Here is a 22,786-nt window from a genome sequence, read left to right on the forward strand (position 1 = left end):
GTTATATACATTTGTTTTTTTCATCTTTTCTCCCCGCAGAGAGTCCCCCTTAAAGTTTCTTGCAGGGCTGGTTTAGTGTTCACAAACTCCTTTAGTTTTTGTGTGTCTGGGAAACTTTTTATCTCTCCTTCTACTTTGAATGACAGCCTTGCTGGATAAAGAATTCTTGGCTGCATATTTTTCTGATTCAGCACATTGAATACCTCCTGCCACTCTTTTCTGGCCTGCCAAGTTTCTGTGGATAGGTCTGCTGCAAACTTGATGTGTCTTCCCTCGTAGGTTAGGGACTTTTTCTCCCTTGCTGCTTTCATGATTCTCTCCTTGCCTGAGTATTTTGTGAATTGGACTATGATATGCCTTGTTGATGGTCGGTTTTGTTAAACCTAATGGGAGTCCTCTGTGCTTCCTGGATTTTCATGCCTGTGTCTTTCCCTAGCTTAGGAACATTTTCCGCTATGATTTGCTCACATAACCTTTCTACCCCTATTTCTCTCTCTTCCTCTCCTGGGACCCCTGTGATTCTGATGTTGTTCCTTTTTAATGAGTCACTGATTTCTCTAATTCTTAAATAGTGCTCTTTTGCCTTCATCCCCCTCTTGTTTCTGCTTCATTATTCTCTATAAGTTTGTCCTCTATACCGCTGATTCTCTGTTCTGCCTCATCCGTCCTTGCCGCTGCTGCATCCATCTGTGATTGCAGGTCAGTTATAGCATTTTAAATTTCATCATGGCTATTTTTTAATTCTTTTATCTCTGCAGAAAAGGATTCTAAACTATTTTTGACTCCAGCTAGTATTCTTATCATGATTCTAAATTCTGGTTCAGACATCTTGCTTGTATCTGTGGTGGTTAAATCCCTGGCTGTCATTTCTTTGTGCTCTTTCTTTTGGGGTGAATTCCTTCATTTTGTCATTTTGAAGGGAAAAAAGGAATTAATGAGGTAGTGAAATTAAAATTAAGAAAACTAAATTAAAAAAAATTAAAATTAAAAATTAAAAACATGCACACACACACAAATATAATAAATGATGCTAGATCCTAGGTGTGTTTTTGTCTGGGTGTTGAAAGTGGTTTGACAGATTAGAGAAAAATATGGGGGGGAGAGGAAAAAAAAGGGAAATTGTTTGAAAATTTGAAAAAATGAATACACTGAAGTAGACTAAAATTAGTTGAGGAGGTAAAATAGCATTTGAAAAAAATATACACAAAAGTAAAAAATATAGTGGAAAAAATTAAGGAAAATATTTTTATTAAAAATTAAAGTGAATATTTTTCAATATTCACACAAAATAAAAGAAATAAAAGAGAAAAAGACAAAAACTAAAAATAGGAAAAAAGGAAATCATTTGAAAATTTGAAAAAGTGAATACACTGTAGTGGAATAAAATAAAATGATGGCAGTAAAATAGAATTTGAAAAAGTATACACAGAAGTAAAGAATGTAGGGGAAAAAATTAAAGAAAAATATTTTTAATAGAAATTGAAGGTAAAAATGAAGTGTTTTCTGCATTCAAGAAAAAGAAAAGAAACAAAAAAGTGAAAAAAAAAGAAAAAAGAGAAAAGGAGATTGTTTGACAATTGGAAAAGGTGAATACACTGGAGTAGACTAAAATAAAATGATGGAAGTAAAATGGAATTGAAAAATTTACACGAAAGTTAAAAATATAGTAATAATAATTAAAGAAAAATATTTTTAATAAAAATTGAAAATAAAAATGAATTTTTTCTCTGTATTCAGGAAAGAAGTGTAAAAGAGGAAAGAAAGAAAGGAAATTGAATAGTTGGACCTGCTAGCATACTAAAGTAGGACTGAAATTGCTTTGTTTTCCCCTAGAAGTCAGTCTATGTAGCACTTTATAGTCCATAAACTAGGCAGGCAGTGAGACTTCTGTTCTTGAAGAGAGAAGTTGGCCCAGTTGGGCAGGGCTCACCGTAACAGTTCTGTTCTCCACTAGATAGCACTGCTAGCCTCCTAGGGTGGATTGTTGTGGTGCTTGTAGTTGCACATGTGCATGCGCGGGAGTGGTGAAAATGGCACCACCCAGCTACCCAGTCTGTTCTCCCAGATTAGCATTCGCTCATCTGTCCTCTGTCTCCAGCTTTCGTCCACTTCCCTCTTCTTCACTCTCCATCACCAGGCCCCAGGCAGTACCTCTCTCCCGAGTTTTGTCTCACATGCAGCCGTTTTCCCCAGCCCCTTACTTCTGAAGGACTGTGGCTGTGACCTGTTCCACCCCTCTTGGAAGGGTCTCATGGAGCAATGGCTGAATGAGCAATGGCTGAATGCCAGCTTCACTCAGGAATGCTTGCTGGACCCTGCTGTTGCCGGTGCCCCGAGACTGTGGCTGGGTGCCACCCCACCTCAGAAAAAGTTCGCAAGATAGTGTAGCAGCAGTGTTTCAGGGATTATGGAAGATTACAACACACATCTGGCACCAGGCTTCACCCTTAAGGACTTTGTTCTAGCACCAGAAAATGTGGCTGTTTTCTGGGGTCTGCTGGAACCAGGTGGCTTCAACAGTTTCTAACCAAATATCCTTCCAGCAGTGGAACTGCTTTTCCCCATGTGGCCCAAGATCCTCCCAGACCCCACTCTGTTCCTGGGGATTCGCCCTTTCCACCAGAGCCCCACCAGGTATTGAGCTGCAGAGTTGCAACCTTTGTGCTCCCCTTGTTACAGTCTTAATGGAATTTAAACCCTCTCCTTTCTCCTTTCTCCCTTTCTAGTTTAGTCCCTGCAGATGTTTTCAATTTTCCACCTTCTCTCCAGCTGCTTTTGAGGAGGGTTGCTTTTCCAGTATTCTCCCCCCACCCCCGCACCCCCATCCTCTTTCCACCTCACAAAAGCACCTCCCTTCCTGCTCCTTCTCACTCCCCAAGTTCACTTCTCTGTGCCACAAACCTGCTGAATTCTGTGGTTCAGGTTTTGCAGATTGTTGTGCTAATCCTCCAGTCAGTTTTCTAGGTGTGTCGGATGGTTTAGTGTTGGTATGGCTGTATATCATGGACACAAGACACACCAAAAACTTCCATGCTGTTCTGCCATTTTGGCCCCTCCTCTGCAGACCCGACTTTTCTACATTCTGATTTTAACTTTTTTTCCCTGAGTTCATACTACCTTCCATGTATGCACTATCATTTGCATTGCAATAATTTGTTTACATGGCAATTATTTGTTTAAGACTTCCCTAGTAAGACTGAGATCTTTGAAGAAGTAATTTTATTAACTTATGAATATTTGAGATATAGTAAACCCAGTGTGTGATACAAAGCTTATGTCTGCCAAAAGACAAGAGTAAAATTATACAAATATAGATGTGCAAAGAATGACTTGGGAAAATAGATGTGTTTGAGGATCACAGCATATAAAACACTAAAGAAGTGGTTACAAGATTGACATAAAAATGACCTTCTAAGAGAAAAACAATTATATTCCATTAGAAAATCTTCCTTGAGAAAAGAGTGGAAATTACACTTGGAATGATGGGCAGATGTGAATAAGAATGAGAAGAGCAAAGGCAAGCCTGGAGAATTTTAACTCTAACTCATGTAGTAAGAAACTATTTACTAAGAGCAGAGGTAATGGGTGTAAGATGTTATTATAGAAAAAAGCTAGTGTGGCAAAATATATCTAGGGTAATAGTGTGGGATAAGTTGGACATTGAGGAAAAGTTAGAAGCTACTATAAATACTCAGGAGTAAGGAAATGGTAGAATAGTGATGTCATTAACTTCGATGTTGTTTATTCCTTATATACATTTATATTTAGAAAAATGTATATTTGTAAATTTTACATACGATATAAATATTTTAAAGAGCTAAATCAGTCACAGGAACTAAAGATATAGTTTTTTTTTTAAATTGTTAATCACTGTTTTGTTTGTTTGAAACCTCTTAAGAGTATGGTCTGAATAATAGCATTCAAGGCATAGTTATAAAATTATAATGTCTTTTCTAAACGTTTGGGTCCCAAAAATATATACCATGAGATCACTTCAAACAAAAACCTTTCAAGTTTTAAATAACTAAAAGAAGAAAAATCCCAATTTTCAGGCTTAAAGAAATGATTCATGGAGGGGACATTGGAGGATTAGGAATATTTTTAACTAATTTTAGAATCATGTTTCACCTTTTGACTTAAGCATAAGAATTATGAAAACATTGGAAAATTCAAAAAAGTATTTTCTATAGAAAGAAATTATAAGTTTTTTATTTATGTGTGTTAGGGTTAGTTGGAAAAACTTGAACATTGTGTAATTATATTTTCCAGCAAGAAAATGAGTACTGTCAAAAGGGGAAAAGGGACCATCTCTTTGGTGTTTATCCCAAGAGCTATAAAATGGATTGCTAAATGTATGGAAGAAATTCATAAAGAAACTAAAGATGTAAATTAAGTTGGATAGATGAAATAACAATGTCCTAGAGGAGATGGGAGCAGGTAGTTGTGGAGGTAAAAGAATGAGTTTTAATAAGTAGAAGTAATTTTTCTTTCTTCTATATGAAATGAATAGATGCCTTTTTAATAGCTTTGGATATGCCTTATTGAGGTGAGCAGATAAGCAATCATATAACAACAAAATAAGTGAGAGACCTGGCGAAAAGATGAGAGACAGGAGTATTTTTTGAAAACATTTTGGAAACAGATAATATCCTGATTTGAAATGTTGGATGTATACATCCAAATTCAGATGATATTAGGTCTCATAGGTTGTTCCACTGTAATTGACCTAAACTGGAAAGAATCTAGGGTTGAGGTTAAAGTAAGAGGCCAAGACATTAATGGTAGAACATCACTTATCAAGTTATAGAAATTATAAAACTGTCTTTTTATGCTTTAACCTATTTTGGTGAATAGAATATTTTATCATGGTTTAAAATTACTTTGAATATCATTTAATCTGCCATACATACAAATTGGAATGGCCTTCTGCTCATAAGATTTTACCAGAGGTCAACCTGTGCAAATTTCCTGTCCAAGTGAGCATAACTGACTGATCTAAGGCTAGAGATCCCTGTTTTAAGAGAGGCAGGGACAGTCTCTTGAGAAAGAATTAAAATCTTTAATGATGGAACACAAAAATTCAGTAGTATACAGCATGGAAAAAGTTAATGGCAATACTTGAGAAAGAAAGTCCATGAACACTGATAAAGCCAGTGTGTGTGTGTTACTTGAAATCAAAAGAACTGAAACTAATAATCATTTATATTGGAACCTATCTAAGAATAAAATATGAAGAGACTTTCCCAATATCACACATTGCATGGGTGACAAACCTACGAACTTCCAATGGAAGTTGGAAATGGCCAAGGAAATTATTTTAAATAATTTTACACAGGTGAATTTTAAAAAGTACTAATAATAAGTAGCAACTAGACTAGAGCTACTTCTTAGATTACTGCCACTTAGTGAAACTTCAATTCATCCAGATATGGCCCCTTCTTTGGAATCCTTACCCTAACTGGAATAATATTCCTTGCACCAGAATACCCCAAAAATATATAATCAATATTGATCATAAAAATTATATATTATCATTTCTTTTAAAAAATGAATTGCCACTTTAATAATCAGCATGGAAATAAAGTATGTAAAAGTTTACATGAAAGAGAAGTAGAATTTATTAAGAATTTGTTTTACAATGAATAGCAGGTTGCCTATTATATTTTAACAGTATCTGACGCTAAGCCTTTGTGTTTCCTTTGCATATTTCTTAGAAGGATTCTGGAAATTCATATATCATCATATTTTTTATCATCATTGAAAAAATCCATTTATTAGTTTTAGAATGACAAATACCACTCATTGATAACATTGTTTACTCCTTTAGGTTGCATTATATGTTGGTTACCTTTCAAATAATGTATCTCTTGAAAATATGCATATTTGATAAATGTATGTGGATACCTGTATATATATTTATCAGTCTTTCTGTTTATTTAAGAAGAAATACATACCATAATCTTTCATTGTGAGGAGAAAAGTGGAAACAAAATCTATTTTTGAAGCTTTCAGTATGGAAATGTTTGCATCAGTAGAAACTACTGTACTGTCTGGTGGACTGTTGACGTACAGCTTGTTGGTTGGCACAAGGCTATTTACAGCTTTGTTAGAGTAGAAGCTCCTTCAGATAAATTGACTGAGCTAAATTTTCAACTAAAAGGGTATTTAGAATGTCATACAACATGGAGAATACAAGGTATCAGTGGAAGATTTGCAGCTCTAAGAGACAAGATTATCTATGAGTCACAATTCTGAGCACATAGAATGGGTACTAAATGAAACTCTGGGACATAGAGATACTTCAGCTAATGGGATAAAGACCAAAGAAAACAAAAATACAAAACCAGAAGAACAATTACGTGAAGAAAAGTCAGTTACTTCGGAAATATGATGTAAGATTTCCCTTTTGAAGAAATGGCCAAGAGGGTCTTTTTCTCAAGTATAGCCTAGTGATTAAAATAATGGTCTCAATGGGTAATAGGCATTAAGGAGGGCACTTGTTGTGATGTGCGCTAAGTGTTGTATACAAGTGATAAATCACTAAAGTCTACTCCTGAAACCAATATTATACTATACATTAGCTAACTAGAATTTAAATAAAAACTTGAAACTAATACACACACACACACACACACACACACACACACACACAAGTAAAAAAAAAACCCACAATGGTCTCTGAAGTAAAATAACCTGAGTTTGAATTCTGCCTCCTGGGTTGTGAGAATTAAAGAAGTAATATGTGCAAATATGTTGGCATATTAAATATTTTTAAATGTTAACTTTTATTATTATCATCATCATCATCATTAGTTTTCTCATTGTTTTCGATAGAGCATCTTTTGGTGGAAATTGGATAAAAGATACAACTTTTCGATTATAATCCTTCTCAATAATTGATGGTATTTCTACTTATTTGTTTTCACACACAGCATTCTTCATGAGGAAACGAAAAGAGCATTGGACTAGAAAACAAAACGAAAATTTGCCCTCTACACTGTTTGAAAGGCTAACCTTGGCCTTAAAGTCTGTGATTCATTGATTACATTCAAGAGTAACAAAATGGACAACATTTAGATGCTTGCAGGTTAACCTCTTATGGAAAGTTTCTCAAATAAACAAGATGGTGAATTGCTTTTCGATAATCTGAACTAGATTCTTTCTGTCAGTAACACTTAACTTCAGCCTTTAATTGAATGAAAACATATATCTTGTGTCAGCTAAATGAAAAAATTTTGAAATATATACATTAGGTCAGTCATTATTCTTAGAACCTCATTTACTGTAACATTATCTAAAAAACTCTACAAAAATAAATCATTAAGTTTGCTATAAGCAAAAGAGGATTTTTGTCACACTGCAGTTTAAAATTCTAGAGACAATATTCCATAGATTAGTTTTAGTTTCAGTTTTTGTTTTTTTTCTGTGTGCCTGTGAAGATCAACAACACAAGAAAGCAGAGGCAAAGGGGCACAGGGAATAGTACATTTTTAAAAGTAATATGGATGAAATGATCAGATGAATGTAATCATAAGGTATTGCACTACATAGAATGGCCTTTGATTGAAATGAATGCTACAGTACTTGAATTTCTCAGCACTATCAAAACAAACATTAAATATTACTGAATTTGGCCACATTTGCCTGTATTTTCTTGGATAAGCCCCCTTAAGTTCACTTTTCCTCTTTCCTGTCTTCTCTTGTTATTGTTGTTTTAATGATTTTCAACCACAACTCTCACTTCCAGTTTCTAGCTTATTAGTGCTAATGTGCAATTACATTAATTGTCCTACTTTACATGTGTTGGTGTCCTTTATAAGTAACGTGATGAGCCCAAAGAGAAACTAATAGTGGGCATATCAATTTCTATGAAGAATATTCATGTGAGATTGTCTCTATTAGCACCCTTCAACGTACCACATCTTGATCATTGTATCTCCATAGTATTGTTCTCATCTATCATTTTGAATAGGTAACAGACCATCTCAGATGGCCACAGATACCATAGATGTTGTTGTAAGATGTTGATCTCATTTGCATCTATTTGTTGTAAGAATTCAGTATGTTCTAGCATTTATCAACCAATTTGTCATCTATAATGTCATAAGTTTCCAGTGTTTGTGGTCTCTTCATTCTTCCATATGTGATGAAAATATAGTCAGTTTTGAAATTTGTGAATTTGTCTTACAATACAAAATTTGGAAAAAGCTATTTCAAACTATTTGGTGGGGGGAAAACAACAATTAAGAGTAGCTCTTATTTAATGGTAAAAGATATGAGTAAGAAACAGTAAATAATAAATGAATAAAAAAAATGATAAGTTAACCACAGATACTGACATTCTTGTTTGCATTGCTTTTTAGAACACGATTAGTTAGAAAATAAAAAGAGACCCAAATCAATAAACTCCATGCAATCCTTACAGACATATATGATAAAGGGACACATATGCTTTCTCTTCAAATGAAATTTATTACAGAATGTTACCTTATTTATGAGTTTAAGAAATGAAGTAATAAGGTACCAGTAGGGGAGCATAGTTTTGCCTGCTGAAAGAGGAATGGAAGTTAGTATTAAGAACAAGGAAAATTCAAGGGCACTGTTACTTCCAAAGTTACCATTGTTCTTAATTGAATTTTTAAAAACATAATTAATGTAAATGTGCAGAAGAAAGCAGATGTGACTTAATAAACCATTATTCTCATTTTGAACAAGATTAACCTCATTTTAGTTCTTCTACTCTCTAGTCTTGTTCTAGAAGAGATGATATAGCTTGATATACTGGGGTTACAGCTGTAGAAGTCATTGATTAAGTCTGCAAATCTATGATCAGACATCTCTATCATGCATGCTGTAGGGAATTGTAGTCTATTAAGACACACTTACCTTGTCCTTCTCTTTTAGGCAGTTTCATTTGTCCCCTTGGAGCCCAATATCAGCCTTGGGAACCCAAATGTTCTATTTTTCAGTGAGCTTGACTTACCCTGCAGTGAACTGAGATGGGTTGGCATTCCAGTATAATAACATCAATGTTGCCCCAGTCTGTATTCATCATAATCAAGACAGAAATTAATTAAGATACACAAAATAGATAATTTGAGGAAAGTTTAACGGAGGTATTATTTCTATACAGGTTATTTATAGTAGAGCCAAGAGAGATAGTACAATATTTTTAATCTAGTAAGGAGAAAAAAGGGGGCCATAGTTATCATCAGGGGAGAAATCACAAGTCAGGGCCAAGGTCACCAAAACCTGAAATAAAAGAACTCAACTGGAAAGGGGATCCTAAAGGGAGAAATTACCTTGGGATATATAATGCAGTCAGCCAAGGGGACGCCGGATGGAAAGATCCAGAGAAATAAATAATTCAATCTTCCTCTCCTCTTGCCCTGATATTTTCTTCTGGATGTCTCATTTTAAAAATTCAACCAATAAGCAGTGAGCAATGGATTCTTTTTTTTTTTTTTAATTTTTTTTAACGTTTATTTATTTTTGAGACAGAAACAGAGCATGAACGGGGGAGGGGCAGAGAGAGAGGGAGACACAGAATCGGAAACAGGCTCCAGGCTCTGAGCCATCAGCCCAGAGCCCAATGCGGGGCTCGAACTCACGGACCGCGAGATTGTGACCTGAGCTGAAGTCGGACGCATAACTGACTGAGCCACCCAGGCACACCAGGATTCTTTTAATAGTGTCCATACAGTTAAGGCTTTTGGGATCAAGAGTACAGTGAGGAAGGATGAAGAATGAACCTAGAGGAACAAATAAAAACTATACTGTACCCTCTGGCCCTATACCCCAACAGCATCAATAATGGAGGTGTCCCAAGAATATCACCAACACCTTCTTCTGATGATGTCTCTGAGCCTTACCTTTCTAACTGCTGAAACTCTGTTCTTGACTTTTTCACCACGGCTGTCTGAGTTCCATACTGTTATCCCTGCTTTAGATTTCGTTGTAGGCTCTATTTGCCAGTGTTCCAATACTGCTTACTTATAGCCTTTGATTATACAGGAGACTATCCAATGGCTATAATGGAATAGCACTAATCCCACTCCTTTGTCTCCTTTGCTGCCCAATGAATCAATTGCTACAGCCACACTCTATATGATTCCATTCCACTGGACACTGCTCCATGTATGGGCATACATAGTTATTTATACTCTTGCTCCCCTATCACTGCCTCTTCTTACTCCTGCTTCAATTCTATCAAGTGGTTACATTGCAGTTGGGGCTGTCAGCTCTACTTTTTTCACTCCAGTGGCATCTGGCATAACTCAAGAAAGCCACTGCAGGAAAGATACCCTCCTTAGTGCCTCTGCTTCTGTTATGGATGATTCCTGTTGCATTTTATTTCACTATTCCCTTTACACTTTTAAAGTGTCTAACAATGATCACAGCTGAACATAATCTTTTCTTGCAGGCACTGTCAGTATTCGTCCATAGTGAAATCCACCAAATATATGGCTTGATAGACTGCTAGAATTTAACTAGTGTAACCTCTTCAGGAAATTTGTCAAAACTGACAGTTATCAGGTTAATGGCTGTAATTCCTTTTCATGTTTCATACTCCAGTGCAATGTGATGCATTAAGTATTAATCGAGGGTTTGCATTGTGTCTGTACTAGGCCATAGTATGATTGTGAGAGGATAAATATATTCCTTGTAGTCTTAGAGATTATAGTCTAGTAGATGATACAGACAAGGGTACACTTGTCATGGGTTGAATCATGTCCCCCTGCAAATTCATCTGTTGCAGCTCTAACCCAGCATGTGACTAGATTTAGGATAGGGTCTTTAAGGAGGTAATCAAGATTAAGTGAGTCCAAAAGAATGGGTCAAAAAACAATAGGACTGATATTCTTATAAAAAGAGGAAGAGACGCCAGAATTGTGCATGCACAGAGGAAAGTCCATCTAGGGACACAGAGACAAAGTTGTCCTCTGTAAGCCAGGAAGAAAGATCTCACCGGAAGCCAAACCTTGTGACAGACTTTCAGCCTCCAGAACTGTGAGAAAATAAATTTCTGTTGTTTAAACCAACCAATCTGTGGTATTCTATTATGGTAGCCCAAGTACATTATCACAGATTTTGGTACCAAGAAGTGGGTCACTACTGTAACAAATACATAAAAATGAAGAAGTGGCCTTGGAACTGAGTGATGAACAGAGTCTGGAAGGTTTATGAGTTACTTGTTGGAAATAACCTAGATTGCTTCAAAGAGACTTTTGATAAAAACCATGGACATTAAAGATGGTTCTGGGTGAGATCTCAAATCGAAATGAGGAACATGTTACTGGAAATTGGAAGAAAGGTGATCCCTGTCATAAAGTGGTAAACAACTTGGCTGAATTATGTTCCAGTGTTTTGTGGAACATAGATGTTGTGATGACCACCTTGGATATGCAGCAGAGGAAATTCCTAAGCAAAGTTTTGAAGATGCACCTGGCTCCTCCTTTTGCTGATAGTAAAATGTAGGGAGAAAGAGATAAACTGAGGAAATTGTTAAGCAAAGAGGAATCATAAAGACATATAGGGTTCTCAGACTATCCATATTGCAAACATTGAGAAAGTATATTTTGGAGAGAATATCAAGGGTATGGCTTGCCAAGCACCCCATAAGAGATGACCTATTGATTTAATCACCCATCTCAGCTGAAGCCAGGAATAGAGGTGGGGTTATACCACTGTCAGTTTGGATTAAAGGAGAAAAAGACAGGAGGATATAAAAGATAGCTGTCAGAGTATGGGGGTTCTGTTAGACAGGACAATAGGGCTGTTTGGCTGAAAGCAACAAAAAGAAGAATGACTCCAAGGGCTATTTAACCAGGGCTGCCAATGCTACCACAGGTACAGAGCTCACAGACTTTGGTGGGGTAAAGGTGTCTACTCCTTGCTTTCAGGAAGTGAGGCCTCCTCTGCAATTTCAATAGGACATGGTGTCCACATTGAGAACTTCAGAGGCAAGCCTACACCCATGGTCAAGGAGGGCAGAGCCACCACCATGTGGACTTGGAAAGCAGAGCATCTAACCAAAGAGGATTATTCTAAAGCCATAAGATCTAATGAAAATTTCCTTGCTAGGTTTGGAGTTTGCTTGGAACCTTTTGCCCTTTCTTCCTTCCATTCAGTTTCTCCCTTTTGGAATGAGAATGTCTATACTATGCTTGTCTCACTGTTATCCATTGGAAGCAAATAACTTACCTAGTTTTACAAGTTCACAGCTAGTGAGGAATTTTGCCTCAAGATGAATCATACTTCAAGTTTCACCCATACCTAATGTAGATGATACTTAGATTAGATGAGACTTTAGACTTGGAGTTGATGCTGAAATAGGTTAAGAATTTTGAGGGGTACCTGGGTGGCTCAGTCAGTTAAGGATCCAACTCTTGATTTCAGCTCAGGTCATGATCCTACAGTTGTGAGATGAAGCCCTATGTCAGGCTCTGCTCAGGGCATGGAGCCTGCTTAAGAGTCTCTCTCTCCATCTCCTTCTGTCCCACCTCCATTCACATGTGTGCATTCTCCTTCTCTCTCAAAAATAGGGTACTAAAAAAATTCAGGCTGTTAGGATGAGGTGATTTTATTGTGCGTGCAAGAACATGAATGGGAAGAAAGGGGAAAAATACTACAACTGTATTATGCCTCTCCAATTCATATGCTGAAGTGTTAACCCCCAATGTGTTAATATTTAGAAACAAGGCCTTTTAAAGGGTAATTAAGGTTAAATAAAGTCAACAGTGGAACCCCATTCCAATAGCACTGAAGAAGAGAAGAGACACCAGGAGTCCATGTGCACAGAGGAAAGGACACGTGAGGACATAGCCATAAAACTTCTCTCTGCAAGCCGGGAAGAAACTTCTAACTTCCAAAACTGTGAGAGAACATATTTCTGTTATTTCTGTGGTATTCTGTTATGGAAGCCTGAACAGACAATACGCAATTAAAAAAATTAAAATGTGGTAAGTACTAGTGAAGGAAATGAAAATTTAGCACACAATAGAAACATGGTAGGGCAGAAGTCAGACTTGGCAGATTTCATAGGAAATTTCCTTATGAGATAAATCTTCTAAGTTAGTGGAAATTTCCCGAGTGAAAAGCTAGTGAGGACATTGATGGCAGGGACAGGTAGAAAAGACTGTGGATAGTTGGAATTTGAGAATACTTCTTGGTAAATATGTATGAGTAATTCTAGCATTGAACAGATCATGACATTGTGAAGAAATGGGAACCATTCAAATATGGGAATAGTCTAAAACTGATGATTGGTATCTGTCAAGAGAAAAATTTGTAGTGATTACTATATATCAGATCTTTATAATTGTAAACTCAAATATATTAATAATTACATTACATATGTATGGTTGCTCCAAATCAAAGGCAGACATTGTCAGGACGCATAAAAGAATAAGACACAAACAAATGCTGCCTATAATATCTGACCTTTAAATAAAAAGACACAGGTAAGTTAAAAGAGAAAAATGTAGGATGACAGCATAGGAGGATGCTGGGCTCACCGCATCCTGCGGATCACTTAGATTCCACCCAACCTGCCTAAATAACCCAGAAAATCGCCAGAAGGCTAGCAGAATGGATTCTCCGGAGCCAAGTGTAGAGGAGAGGCCCACGGAAGAGGGTAGGAAGGGTGGAGAGGCGGTGCATGCTACACAAATTGGCGGGAGGGAACCGGGGTGGAGGGGCAGCCCGCCGACAAAGCAGAGCCTCTAAGTCTGGCTTGAAAAAGCGGAGGGGCTGGACAGTGTGTTTGGACAGCAAGTGGGACTTAGCATCTAGAAGGTTATAAGTTAACAGGGGATGGAGAACTATTTATCATGCTAGTGGAAGTCAAAAGAGAGCTGGAGTAGCCATACTTATATTAGACAAACTAGACTTTAAATTAAAGGCTGTAACAAGAGATAAAGAAGGGCATTATATAATAATTACAGGGTCTATCCAACAAGAAGAACTAACAATTATAAATGTCTATGCGCCGAATATGGGAGCCCCCAAATATATAAAACAATTAATCACAAACATAAGCAACCTTATTGACAAGAATGTGGTAATTGCAGGGGACTTTAATACCCCACTTATAACAATGGATAGATCATCTAGACGCATGGTCAATAAAGAAACAAGGGCCCTGAATGATACATTGGATCAGACGGCCTTGACAGATATATTTAGAACTCTGCATCCCAAAGCAACAGAATATACTTTCTTCTCACGTGCACATGGAACATTCTCCAAGATAGATCACATACTGAATCACAAAACAGCCCTTCATAAGTATACAAGAATTGAGATCATACCATGCATACTTTCAGACCACAATGCGATGAAGCTTGAAATCAACCACAGGAAAAAGTCTGGAAAACCTCCAAAAGCATGGAGGTTAAAGAACACCTACTAAAGAATGAGTGGGTCAACCAGGCAATTAGAGAAGAAATTAAAAAATATGTGGAAACAAACGAAAATGAAAATACAACAATCCAAACGCTTTGTTTGGGATGCAGCAAAGACAGTCCTGAGAGGAAAATACATTGCAATCCAGGCCTATCTCCAGAAACAAGAAAAACCCCAAATACAAAATCCAACAGGCACACCTAAAGGAAATAAAAGCAGAGCAGCAAAGATACCCTAAACCCAGCAGAAGAAGAGAAATAATAAAGATCAGAGCAGAAATAAACAATATAGAATCTAAAAAAACTGTAGAGCAGATCAATGAAACCAAGAGTTGGTTTTTTGAAAAAATAAACACAATTGATAAACCTCTAGCCAGGCTTCTCAAAAAGAAAAGAGAGATGACCCAAATATATAAAATCATGAATGAAAATGGAATTATTACAATCGATCCCTCAGAAATACAAGCAATTATCAGAGAATACTATGAAAAATTATATGCCAACAAACTGGACAACCTGGAAGAAATGGACAAATTCCTAAACACCCACACACTTCCAGAATTCAAACAGGAGGAAATAGAAAGTTTGAACTGACCCATAACCAGCAAAGAAATTGAATCACTTATCAAAAATCTCCCAACAAATAAGAGTCCAGAACCAGATGGCTTCCCAGGGGAATTCTACCAGACATTTAAAGCAGAGATAATACCTATCCTTCTCAAGCATTTCCAAAATGCTTGGAAGGAAAACTTCCAGACTCATTCTATGAAGCCAGTATTACTTTGATTCCTAAACCAGACAGAGATCCAGTAAAAAAAGAGAACTACAGGCCAATATCCCTGATGAATATGGATGCAAAAATTCTCAATAAGATACTAGCAAATCGAATTCAACAGCTTATAAAAAGAATTATTCACCATGAAATAGTGGAATTCATTCCTGGGATGCAGGCTGGTTCAACATTCGCAAATCAATCAACGTGATACATCACATTAATAAAAGAAAAGATAAGAACCATATGATCCTGTCAATCGATGCAGAAAAAGCATTTGACAAAATTCAGCATCCTTTCTTAACAAAAACCCTCGAGAAAGTCGGGACAGAAAGAACATACTTAAACATCATAAAAGCCATTTATGAAAAGCCCACAGCTAATATCATCCTCAATGGGGAAAAACTGAGAGCTTTTTCCCTGAGATCAGGAACACGACAGAGATATCCACTCTCACCGCTGTTGTTTAACATAGTGTTGGAAGTTCTAGCATCAGCAATCAGACAACAAAAGGAAATCAAAGGCATCAAAATTGGCAAAGATGAAGTCAAGCTTTCACTTTTTGCAGATGACATGATATTATACATGGAAAATCCGATAGACTCCACCAGAAGTCTGCTAGAACTGATACATGAATTTAGCAAAGTTGCAGGATACAAAATCAATGTACAGAAATCAGTTGCATTCTTATACACTAACAATGAAGCAACAGAAAGACAAATAAAGAAACTGATCCCATCCACAATTGCACCAAGAAGCATAAAATACCTAGGAATAAATCTAACCAAAGATGTACAAGATCTGTATGCTGAAAACTATAGAAAGCTTATGAAGGTAATTGAAGAAGATATAAAGAAATGGAAAAACATTCCGTGCTCATGGGTTGGAAGAATAAATATTGTTATAATGTCAATACTACCCAAAGCTATCTACACATTCAATGCAATCCCAATCAAAATTGCACCAGCATTCTTCTTGAAGCTAGAACAAGCAATCCTAAAATTCATATGGAACCACAAAAGGCCCCGAATAGCCAAAGTAATTTTGAAGAAGAAGACCAAAGCAGGAGGCATCACAATCCCAGTCTTTAGCGTCTACTACAAAGCTGTAATCATCAAGACAGCTTGGTATTGGCACAAAAACAGACACATAGACCAATGGAATCGAATAGAAACCCCAGAACTAGACCTACAAACATATGGCCAACTCATCTTTGACACAGCAGGAAAGAATATCCAATGGAAAAAAGACAGTCTCTTTAACAAATGGTGCTGGGAGAACTGGACAGCAACATGCAGAAGGTTGAAACTAGACCACTTTCTCACACCATTCACAAAAATAAACTCAAAATGGATAAAGGACCTGAATGTGAGATAGGAAACCATCAAAACCCTAGAGGAGAAAGCAGGAAAAGACCTCTCTGACCTCAGCCGCAGAAATTTCTTACCTGACACATCCCCAAAGGCAAGGGAATTAAAAGCAAAAATGAACTATTGGGACCTCACAAAGATAAAAAGCTTCTGAACAGCAAAGGAAACAATCAACAAAACTAAAAGGCAACCAACGGAATGGGAAAAGATGATGGGCATTGCAGAGGGCATCTTTGGGATGAGCACTGGTCGTTGTATGGAAACCAATTTGACAATAAATTTCATATATTAAAAAAAGAAAATTGTATTATGCAAACACTAATGATAGGAAAGGTGGCTATATTAATATCAGACAGAATAGACTGCAGAACAAGATACATTAGCATAAATAAAAAGTAGCATTTCTTAATGATTAAAGAGTCTATTCGTCAAGAGCACATAAGCATCTTAAATGTGTATATACCTAACAAATGTGTTTTAAAATATGTAAGACAAAAAAATGATAGGCCTAAAAAGATAAATGAGCAATTCAAAATTGTGGTTTGAGATTTTAGCAGTGTTCTCTCAGAAACTGAAAGCATAGGTAGACAGAAAATCAATACACATATAGAAGAATTGAACATCACACTCAACCAACTTAACCTAATTGACATTTATATAACACTACACTCAACAATGACAGAATATACATTCTTTTCAAATGAACATGGAACATTTCTGAAGATGGGCCATAAAATAAGTCTCCGTGAATTTAAAAGAATTGGCATCATATATAGTATATTTTCTATCCAAAATGGTGTTCAATTTTAAATCAATAACAATAAGATATTTGGAAAGTCCCCAGAAATGGGAAAGTTAACAATTGCAGCACTACTCACACAGGGATTATTATTTCTATTCTCTCTAACTTGATTTAGACATTCAACACTAGTTTGATTGAAACTCCTTTGGGCATTTTTTGGTAGAAATGAATAAATTGACTTTAAAATTCACATGGAAATGCAAAGGATCTAGACCAGCCAAAACAATTTTTAGTATTATTTTGAGACTTATTTAGAGCTATTATAATGCATACGGTATAGTATTGGTGTATATAAGTATAAACAAGCATGCAAACCAATGGAATAAACTAGAGAGTATAAAAAAAATTGATGTATGTGTGTGTCTGTGGTTTGACAATGCCAAACAATTTCAATTTGAAATGATGATAGTTTCCTTTAATGATGGGAAAATTTGATATGCATAGGAGAAAAATGAACCTCAGAACTTACCTTACCCCATGCACAAAAAAAAATCCATTTTGAAATGTATGATAGATTTAAGTGAAAAGTTCAAACTATATGTCACCTAAAAAAATGTAAGAGAAAATTATTATCATATTGGTTTAACAAAGACTTCTTAGACCAGCATTAACATAACCTTTTAAAAAATGATGAGTTATGTATCAATTATTAAAAACTTTCTATCATCAGGACACCTGGCTGGCTCAGTTGGTTGAGCATTCAACTTCAGCTCAGGTCATTACCTCGTGGCCCCTGGGTTTCAGTGCTGTGGAGGGCTCTCTGCTGTCAGCACAGAGCCCAATTCAGATCCTCTATTCCCTTCTCTGCACCTCCCCCGCTCATATGCATGCTCTCTCACTCTCTCTCTCTCTCTCTCTCTCCCTCCCTCCTTCCCAAAAATAAACATTAAAAAAAATACTGCGATGAGATACTGTTACACATCCACAGTACCAAGTATTGTTGAGGATGTGAAACAACTGAAATCTTTCTGTATTGTTGACGGGAATGTAAAATGGTACAACCATTTGGAAAAACAATTTGGAAGTTCCTAATAAGGTTAAAAATGCATTTATTATATGACCCAAGAGTCATTTAATATATACATTACTATATTTACCTAAGAGAAATAAAAACATAAGTCACACAATGCCTTTTCATAAGTGCTTATAGGAACACTATTCATAAAAACTTCAAACTGGAGACAGTTAGGATGGTCATCACAAATGAATGGACAAACAGATTGTAACATGTCTATGTAGCAAAATATGGCCTGGTATAAAACGGAGCAAACTACTTACACACAGAAAAGCATTGGTGAATCTCTGAAATATGCAACTTATTGAAAGAAACCTATAACAAAAAGAGTCCTGTGACTGGGGGCGCCTGGATGGCTCAGTCGGTTGAGTGTCCGACTTCGGCTCAGGTCATGTTCTCAGGGTTCATGGGTTCGAGCCCCGCGTTGGGCTCTGTACTGACAGCTCAGAGCCTGAAGCCTGCTTCGGATTCTGTGTCTTCCTCTCTTTCTGCCCCTAACCCACTCGCATTCTGTCTCTGTCTCTCTCAAAAATAAACATTTTTTTAAAAAAAGATTCCTGTGGCTGTTAAAATGTCTACAAAACATTTTTTGATGCTTCTTCCATTAAAGTGCATTCTAGAAGCACATGGATGGCTCAGTTGGTTGAGTGTCTGACTCTTGGTTTTGGCTCAGGTGATGATCTCATGGTTCATGGGTCCCCCTGCATCAGGCTCTGTGCTGAAAGCAAGGAGCCTGCTTAGGATTTTCTCTCTCCCTCTCTCTCTCTGCCCCTCTCCCTATTGAGCTGTCTCTGTGTCTCTCAAAATCAATAAATAAACTAAAAAAAAGTGCAGTCTAATTCCAGCCAATAGTCAGCATTAACCACCAGATCTGTGGGGGAGAGAATATTCTGCCATATCTGCTTTTAAAGAAGAAATATTTCTGTCATTGCCGCTGTTAGGCTAGATGTTCTCTGATGCTGACCAAGTCCTCCTTCTGCCACTGTATATACTTCTACATTGTTTTTTAGTCATCAGTGTTAGAGTGACCAACTTTCCTGGTTTGCCTGGGACTAAGGGTTTTTTTTTGTTTGTTTTTTGTTTTTTTTTTTTTTCCTGAGGAGAGATATTCAATGCTAAAATCATCAAAGTTCTAGGCAGATGGGGATATTTGGTCACCCTAATCCATCTAAACTGAAAGTTTACCATTCATAGCCATGGTTCTGGATTACCTGTCTGGAGTCATTCCAGAAATTGTACCTGATTGTTATTTCTGGTTCCTGATTAATGATTGCAGTACTCCTTTTTCAGTTTACAGTTTTCTGCATGGTTTGTAGTTGATGCTGATTACCTTTTCTAGGTCACTGTCTTGCCATCTATCGTCACTCCTTATGAATTCTGTGTCAGAGAAATATCACTTCTTGTTCAAAGTGGCTATGAGGCCATTCAACCTGATACCATTATAGTAGTATATAGGAATAGTACATCAGTAGTGAGAACTGAGTCACTTCAGACTCTGGCTCCATTCAACTGCCTTTGTGACAGTCCCTGCTATCACAAATATCAATATTCCATGAAGACCCTATTTACTTGGCGCTGCTGTGACTCATAGCTACCTCCACCCCTTTAGTAGCACCCAGATCTGCTTGACAAACCCATGACTGATTTCACCTGGGTCCAAGCTTCCCCATCACTTTGCTTCTGATGTGACTTAAAGATACAAAAACAATGTTACCCGTGTTCTTTCCATTCCAGTACATCCCTCAAGAACACGATTCTCCGGACTTACTATGCAGTGTATTTGAACTTTTGGAGGGCACCTAGATGCTGCCATTTTCCTTTGAATGGTTCTAATTGCTGCTAATGCTGCTAAGTGTCCCTTGGTTTGCTAGCCAAAAGATCTCTTGTCATTTGCCACTCCCCACTCTCCCACTGTAGCTTACTATACACACTTCAATCCATACTATGCTAAATTCCAACATAAAAATATGACATCTTTCAGGATATTTCTGAATTAAAAAGACTTTTTAATAGAAAAGTCAGTGTATAAATCAGGCTATCATATAATTATAAACACAACACAATATTAACACTTATTGAACATTTGTTAGGTGGCCAATACAGTTATGTGTACACATACATGCATGTAAATCTATGTAGTATAGACATACACACATATATAGTATAGACACACACACAGACACATATACATATAGGCACATGTTGTCTCATAGGTTTAGGCATTACCTTTTGAGGAAAATACTAGTATTACTTCCATTTTATAGTTTAGGTAAATAAAGTAAGAAGATTGAGTGGGAAAAAAAAGGAGTTTAAGTTTGTGTGTTGGCTCCACTACTAACTTGTTACAAACTTGATCTCTTTGAATAGGATTTCTCTTTTCCTGCCTTTCAGTATTTACTTTATTTGAAATCTCTGCCAGATATTTAATCAAAACCCACGTTTGTGTAAACTATCTGGAAGGTGAAGGAGTGCAATATTAAAAATACTTAGCAGCAAGTGTTTTAGAATTAGACTGAGCTGATTTTAAATTCTGATTCTTTGACTAACTGGCTGTGAAACATGGAATAAATTATTTAACATTTATAGGGTGCAAATGGCCTCATCAATGGAAGAGGGATTTTGAGGAATTTTGTGAAGATTCAATAATTGTATTTATATGTGTATATTTAATATATATATACACAATACATATACATTTATTATGTACACGTATATGTGTATAACTTAATACTATTCTAAACTCCAGACCAGCTTGTGAGATCTAGAAAGATTTTAATAATAATCTATATAGCTTATATGTTATCAATTTCTTTTTAATTATTAGAAAAAGTTTTAATTGCATTCTCTAAAGACTCATAATTATTCATATAATTAATTATCATAAATTTTAGAAAACATTCATTGCATATTTAATTTTCATTTTTATTTTGAAATTTTATTAACTCTGCCCTGTGTAAGAAATAGTAAGAGACATGACAGTATATAAATGACTCAGGCATAATTTCTAAAGTGATAGCTTAAAATAAAAGGAGTTAGTTTTTTTTAATCTTTAATTTTAAAGGAGCATATTTTTTGTTAAAGAAAGTTCAATAATCATTTCAGAATCTTAATTTGTTGGTTCCAATTTAGTCTTCTAAGAGTGGCTCAGTATGTTGGATCTAAGGGATATTCCTATACCTTTGGGACAGATAAGCCAAGAGCTGGTCAGGGAGAAATGTTTAGAATCTCAAACTTGGAATTTCACCCCCTTATAGCAGCAGTTTCCTCTTATCTAAATTTCTTTCATCCTGCCAGCCCAAACAGAAGCTTGTCTTTGGGAAACACCAAAATAGAACTCCCTATCTCTACCCCAGTAACCATGAGTATCTCTTTATTGTTTTCTATTGTATTAAATTATTTTATTAGAATTGTATTTAGTTAGAACTTTTTTTATTTTATAGTTCTCTTTTAAAGTTTATTTATTTATTATTTGATAGAGAGAGAGAGAGTGAGAGTGAGAGAGAGAGAGAGAGAGAGAGAGAGAGAGAGAGAATCCCAAGCAGGTTCCATGCTGTCAGCACGCAGAGCTTACCTGTGGGGCTCCATCTCACAAACTGTGAGATCATGACCTGGGTCGAAGTCAAGAGTCAGATGCTTAACTGACAGCCACCCAGGCGCCCCATAGTTCTTATCATAGTCCTTTACAATACCACTGACAATGAAGTTTTTAACCATGAAGCATGACATTAGAGAGCATCATCCTTGTAGCAGATAATTTGTTGGAACTTTAAAAAAGTAAAAATCATTAATATTATAAAGATTTTAACTCTTTTGTTTCTTCATTATCTAATTCTCTCATTCTAAAAGTTAGTCATGTTTTAATCTGAGGGATAATTTAAACTGCCAGAACTAATTTAATCATGATCTACAATCTGTAGGACACATGTAAACTTACTTTTTCCCTGAAAACAAAATGTTATGTGATTCCAATCACAGGTATATTAAGAAACTTCCTATATTGCAAATTGGAAAGAAGGAGTAGTATTCATGGTTAAGTGTGTGAAGAAGCCAGTTTCCAAGTGATGCTTCTTGAGTCTTGGAAAATTAATTCTCAAAACATTTAGCTGATAAAAGAAGATTGTATTTCAATGTTATGCATTCATTTATTAATAATAAGGAAGAAAGTCGAGGTTATTTAGGCTGTGAGGTATGATTTCAATGTCATAGAATTGAGGCAGAGAAGACTTTTATTTATATGAGAAAGGTGGAATGAGATTATTTAGATAAACTGTAGAGAGGAAAGGTTAAGTTATTTTGGCACAGGTAATGTTTGGAAACCTTCGAAAGAAAAAAATAAGTCAGAATTTGATAAACTATTGAGAGTAGTAGTTTATATTTTGTAAAAAAGATGTGGTTGTGGTAGTACAAAAGTATATTTTAAAA

This window comes from Acinonyx jubatus, chromosome C1 (genome assembly GCF_027475565.1).
Source record: "Acinonyx jubatus isolate Ajub_Pintada_27869175 chromosome C1, VMU_Ajub_asm_v1.0, whole genome shotgun sequence".
Taxonomy (NCBI): domain Eukaryota; kingdom Metazoa; phylum Chordata; class Mammalia; order Carnivora; family Felidae; genus Acinonyx; species Acinonyx jubatus.